A 6,472-nucleotide genomic window follows, 5' to 3' on the forward strand; every position below is an offset into this window, starting at 1 on the left:
AAATCATTTAATCGAATCTGGTGTATTGTCTGTTATTTGGGCGGGGTGGGGTACCTCACACAGCATCCACACAAACTAATTACTCGGTTTGCCGGGGCCGAGGCTGTTTCCCCAGACGACAGAGAGCCGAGCGACCCTGAGGGTGGCCAGGGGGGCTACGCTCTGAACACTGAAATTATCTTCAATCCCTGACTATAATACGAGTTTGGATTCTGAAAATGACCACAACCTCACTGGTAACACAACAATTAAGATAGTAAAAATATTAAATGCTGTTGGTAGACAGTTGGATAACATCGCTGTCCATCTTCCCAAATTCCTTAGATGTGGAAAACACAGGAAAACCAAGAGGTATCAAGTTAAACGCCAGTATTTATGGAAACAAGAGAAAGAATAAACTTGACGTTACAGAACACACAGAGCGGAAACAATGTTAGAATCTGGGAAATAAGGTGCAATCACAAACATGTGTAAAGCCTTAAGGGGATTTGTCAAACTGTCTATAAAGTGTTGCAAATAATACACAGTTGCAGTGTATGGGGTAACGTATATAAACAAAATGGCGATCCAGGAGGTAAATATCAGTCTCGGCGCGAAACGTCGACCGTACCCAATCCTAGAGATGCTGCCTGGCCTGCTGCGTTCATCAGCAACTTCTATGTGTGTTGCCAGAATGTCAAAATGTCAAATAACAACAACAAAATCATACACGATAAATATAGGCATGTGTATAGCTCAACAGAAATAATATAGATGGTATGTACAGAATACGTAATTTAATACGGTCCTTTCCATTCGAAAATTAAATGACATCTGATAGGGGTGAATTTGCTGACATGAGCTGAGAAGCTATTGAAAGACAGAAAGCAGACAAAGGGTTTGTATTTCTTCTAGTTGGCAGATATTTAGTCTTGTGCCGGTGGAGGAATCGGGACTTTGGAAACTGCTGCTCGCAGTCTACGTCACTGACCTGTCCAAGTGAGCGACATGCATCATCTGTAAGCTCCTCACAAACGGCGGGGAGCTGGGAATAGAATTTATGAATAGTCGGACGGGGGGTGGGGGGGCGGTAATGGGCACCTACAGGAAAGGTGCTTAGCCATAGCTGCGTACTACCTGATGACCTGCTCCGCACGAAACTATATATATATGTGTGTGTGTGTGTGTGTGTGTGTGTGTGTGTTTATAATTTATAGGTATTCGAGACAGAGACAAAGCGGTGGGTTTGGAGATAACGAATGGGAAAAGGGGGAGAGAGAGAGAGAGAGAGAGAGAGAGAGAGAAGCGAGAAACAGAGTGAGCTGAAATGAAGCAAGAGATCGAGCGAGGGAGGAAGAGGCGAGAGAGAAGGAGGTCTATTATCCCTTGTCTCCAACGTCCAGTGACTGAAGTCCCACTGCAGAGACGATGACTGCTCCGCTGACGTCATTACTGACTTGCTGTACTGGGTGTCCCGAACATCCAGTGCAGGAGAAGGAAAACAGCTCTTGATTTCAATGACTCCAACCACAAGGGTTACATCATCTAATAGAGCTACATTGTGCAAACCGAAGCTCATTATTGAACTAGGACACCAGATCAATGTCACAAATATGTGCGGATGCAAAACAGCAGATGATCCCGCCACCTACTTTGCTTGCTGGGAGTACAGTGGCCTCACTATTCGCGAAAAAGGTTCCAACTCATCCTGAAGCACTTATGGAAATGAAGGACGGCATCTGCACCGTTACAGTTCTGGTTTGATCGCCATCAAATATCCGAGGTTACACGGAGTGGTAGATGAGGAGGACGTTACATGCAATATAATCCCTTGTCTCTTACACCCAGTGAGTGCAGAGACGGCGAGTGGAGCGCCTTAATCAGCGTAGACTTGCTGCACTGGATGTGTGTTTCTACAGGTCTCTATATACGGGAAAATATTCACAATGGTTGTGGCTATGCGCCCCCCCCCCCACCGCTGTTTTATTAAGGGTTACTGGATCTACAATGTCTCCCCTTCCTCTTCCCATAGCTGCTGGCTGACATCAATATTTAATTATTTTAATTTACAGGCTTTTTAAAAAAAATTTCACGCTGTAACGTTGCAAATACAATTTACCTCGTAAGTCAGTGATGAAGCTCCTCAGTCTGAGTTTTATTGTCAATGTCATGTCCAGATGACAGAGCAGACTCCTGATCCAAAGCACCTGAGAAAGCAGAAACATGCTCCCTGTCTGCAGCCCGCTGAATAACTTGTCCATTTGCTACAGTTCGATATCTCCATTCATCTATCTCTCTGTCTATCTATCATCTACCAATCTAGCTATCTTTCTACCTACATCTCCATATATTTTTTTTTATTGTGACTTACAGATTTTGCTGTCACAAAAACACTGCTTTCATCCCATATTGCGTGTCCGTGATAATAAGCCGCATTCTTACTCTATCACAAACAAGAGAAAATGTGGAGATAAGAACAACACACACAAGATGCTGGAGTCACTTAGCAGGCTAGGCAGCACCTTGGAAAACGGTACAGCCGACTGCTCTCTGCCGATCGGTTTCATAGGAACAAAGAACAATAGAATACCCACAGTAAAATACAGGCCCTTTGTCCCAGGATGCTGTACCAAACATGCACTTTAGAAATTACCCAGGGTTACCCATAGTCATCTATTTTTCTAAGCTCCATGTACCTATCCAGCAGTCTCTTAAGATACCCTATTGTATCCGCCTCCACCACCGTCGCCTGCAGCCCATGTCACGCACTCTCCACTCTCTGCGCAAAAAAAAAAACTTACCCCTGACATCTCCTCTGTAACTGCTCCCAGCAACTTAAATCTGTGCCCTCTCGTGTTAGTCATTTCAGCCCTGGGGAAAATCCTCCGAGTATGCACACGATCAATGCTCCTCATCATCTTATGCACCTCTATCAGGTCACCTCTCATCCTCCGGCGCTTCAGGGAGAAAGGCCAAGTTCACTCAACCCATTCTCATTGGACATGCTCCCCAGTCCAGAAAACAGTTTTCTAATTCTCCTCTGCACCCTTTCTGTAATTTCCACATTCTTCCGGTAGTGACGTGACCAGAACAAAGCAGAATAATCCAAATGTGGTCTGTCCAGGGTCCGATATAGCTGCAACTTTACTTCTCGGCTCTTAAATTTAAAGCACTGTCGATGAAGATCTGTGCACCGTATGCCTTCTTAATCATGAATTAAGTCTAGCCGTAAACTTCAACAACACCCAGACCACGCTGTTAAGTCGGATACCGGGTTCCTGTTGGTGGGATGAGACGACATGGGCGTTTGGACTGCGAAGGAGGGTGTACAGTGCATATAAACATGTATTCAACCTCCTTAGAAGTTATCATGCATGAATGTTTTACAACATTGAATCACAGTGGGTTTCATTTGGCTTTTAATAGGCAGATCAACAGAAAAAGATTTTTTAATGTCAAAGTGAAAACCCAATTTCTACAAATTTGGTTGCATAATTACTCACACCTTCTAGTCAGTATTTAGTAGATGCACCTTTGGCAGTAATTGACGACACTACGGTGGTTGGTTTGATCAAACGGGATGACGAGACGGCCTACAGGGACGAAGTCCAGTGCCTGGCTGCGTGGTGTGCCGACAACAACCTGGCCCTTAAGACCCAGAAGACCAAGGAGATCGTTGTGGACTTCAGGCATGCCAGGAGTCACACTCACCTCCCCATCTATATCAACGGAACTGCAGTGGACCGTGTATCAAGCTTCAAATTCCTTGGTGTCCACATTTCCGAGGATCTCACCTGGTCCCTGAACTCCTCCATCCTGATCAGAAAGGCGCAACAGCTCCTTTATTTCCTGCGGAGAATAAAGAAAGCTCACCTTTGTCCCAGGATACTAACAGACTTTTACCGCTGTACAATCGAGCATACTCACCAACTGCATCTCACTGTGGTATGGCAATTTTCCCGTATAGGACCGCAAAGCACTCCAGCGTGTGGTGAAAACTGCCCAGCGGATTATCAGCACCCAATTGCCCACCAATGAGAACATCTACCATAAACGCTGCCTGGCCAGGGCGAAAAGCATTATCAGAGATGCATCTCACCCTAACCATGGACTTTTTACTCTCCTACCATCCGGTAAGTTCCACAGGAGCCTCCGCTCCCGCACCAGCAGGCACAGGAAGAGCTTCTTCCCTGAGGCTGTGACCCTGCTGAATCTAATCTAATTACAGCCCTCAGTGTGTGTGGATAGGTGTCCATCAGATTTGCACATCTGGGCTCTGATTTCTTTTCCGCATTCTACTTTACAGAAATGCTATAGCTCTGTCAGATTGCATGGGCAGTGTGGGATAACAGCCTTCTTCACGTCCAGCCAAATATTCTCAGTTAGATTGTGATTTCGACTCTGACGTAGCCACTCCAGGGCCTTCACCTCATTGTTCGCTAGACATTCCTGTCTGGACAGCATTTTATGCTTGGCCTCATTGTTAGATAATGGTCTGGGTGGTGAGGATCTTTGAGGACGGATGCTGCTTTTCTACAGAAGAGTTTCATGCAGATGTGCTCAATGGTTTTGACGGTTTTAATTACCTGTAATTAACTGGCACGTATCCACCAACTTGTGTAGTTTTTTCTACTATGACACATTGGCGGTCCCATGGCAGGTCACAATGCACTCTTTCCACCACAAACCACGGTGAGGAGAGTGATAATCGAATCTCATCGGAAAAGCTAAATTACTTTCGTTCCTTCAAAGCCCTCCCACGTTTTCCACTGCCCAAACTAATTGCGTTTCTGTCTCTGCTCAGTTCGATTGAAGGTTCTGGATCTAAATTGTCAGCACTTCCTTTTCTCGCAAATTCAGTCTGATGTTATTATTTATATATTCTAATTTACAGACTTTCTGTCTTTACAATAGACTGTTGCAATGAAGCATTTATATCACCTCATATGTCAGTGATTATATATCTCTTTCTGAGTATATTTCGCAACGTCACCTCCAGATGACAAAGCATAACCATGATCCAAAACACGTGAGGCTAGGACAACATTCTCCCGGTCTCCAGCCTGCGAGTTTTTGTCCACGAAATCACAAATTTCTCCTGATATTGTATCCCTAAAATAGTAATCCTTGTTTTGATTCTGATTTTTAATTCCTCTTCAAGTGGATAGAACAGTGATTCTCCACAGGGAATTTTGCTTGCACACTTGGAGAACAAAGATGTCCGAAATAATGCGGTGTACTTTCCAAAACGCCGCGCATAATCGGAATAAACCTTTCACACTTCTGTAGACAAGTTGCAGGGAGGAAAGACCAACACCATCTGTACAGTGAGTCAGTGACAGATTATTCAGGGTGGTCTTCAGTCTCTGGTGTGTTGGCACAGCTCTTCAATCAGAACATCACCACCAACATATCTCCCTTCATTTAATAGTGCCTCTATATTCTGCACCAAAGTAGATGTCCCCACATTTCTCCATACAATATTCCATTGCTACTTTTCTATAAACTCATTCAACCTCTTTATATCCCGCTTCAGCGTCCCAAGGCCTGTTCGGCACTCACAGGCACACCGTGGTGAGTGTGGACAGTATTTTTTTCAATATGACCTGTGACACCCCTCAGCTTTTAGGCAGCCATCGCTGGGACATGAGAACCACTGACAGTGACTTCCCGGTACTCACAGCCTGCGAATCCCACAGTGATTTAGTTTGTTCTGTGACAGTTAATTAAGCCCCAGCCTTTAATCTCACCAACATCTCCAGCACGGTTCTTTGTCTGATATGAGTTCCTTTGGGAGGGATGAAGACGACATTGGAGGGTAGAACACGAATTGGCATGTAAAAGATTGACAGCCCTGGTCAGAATTTCTGTTACTGTGAATAGTTAAGTGAATAGAAGATGAACTGATTTCCAAAAGTTATTAAGTTAAAGATGAAACATTATTTTCAACATTCTAAGCAAGAATAGTGGATTATTATTGTTTTGTACAATTTTAGAGTGAAAAAAAAGAAAAGAGCACCACGCAAAAGTGTGGGCACCCAAAGAGATTTGAGCACTCACATAACTTCCACCAAGGTCTCAGACCTTAATTAGCTTGTTAAGGCTATGACCTGCTCACAGTCATCGTTAGGAAAAAGCCAGGTGAAATTTCAAAGCTTTATAAATACTCTGACTCCTCAAAACTTGTCCCAATAGTCAGCAGCCATGGGCTTTTATAAGCAGCTGTCTAGCAATCTGAAAATTAAAATAGCTGATGCCACAAAGCAGGGGAAGGCTATAAGAAGATAGCAAAGCATTTACAGGTAGCCGTTTCCTGAGTTCGTAATGTATTTAAGAAATGGCAGTTAACAGGCACGGTGGCCGTCAAGCTGAGGTCTGGAAGACCAAGAAAACTTTCCGACAGAACTGCTCGTAGGATTACTAGAAAGGCAAATCAACATCTCCGTTTGACTGCAAAAGACCGTCAGGAAGGTTTAGCAGTCTGGAGTGGTGG

The 6,472-nt window shown here is 44.3% G+C and overlaps 1 protein-coding gene across 1 annotated transcript in view; it reads left to right on the forward strand.

Moving 5' to 3' along the window:
* Positions 1-6,472, forward strand: part of LOC134341659 (gastrula zinc finger protein xLCGF3.1-like) — a 501,443-nt gene that overhangs the window by 455,816 nt on the left and 39,155 nt on the right. The window lies entirely within an intron of this gene.

The sequence above is a fragment of the Mobula hypostoma genome, unplaced genomic scaffold (assembly GCF_963921235.1).
Source record: "Mobula hypostoma unplaced genomic scaffold, sMobHyp1.1 scaffold_36, whole genome shotgun sequence".
Lineage (NCBI taxonomy): Eukaryota > Metazoa > Chordata > Chondrichthyes > Myliobatiformes > Myliobatidae > Mobula > Mobula hypostoma.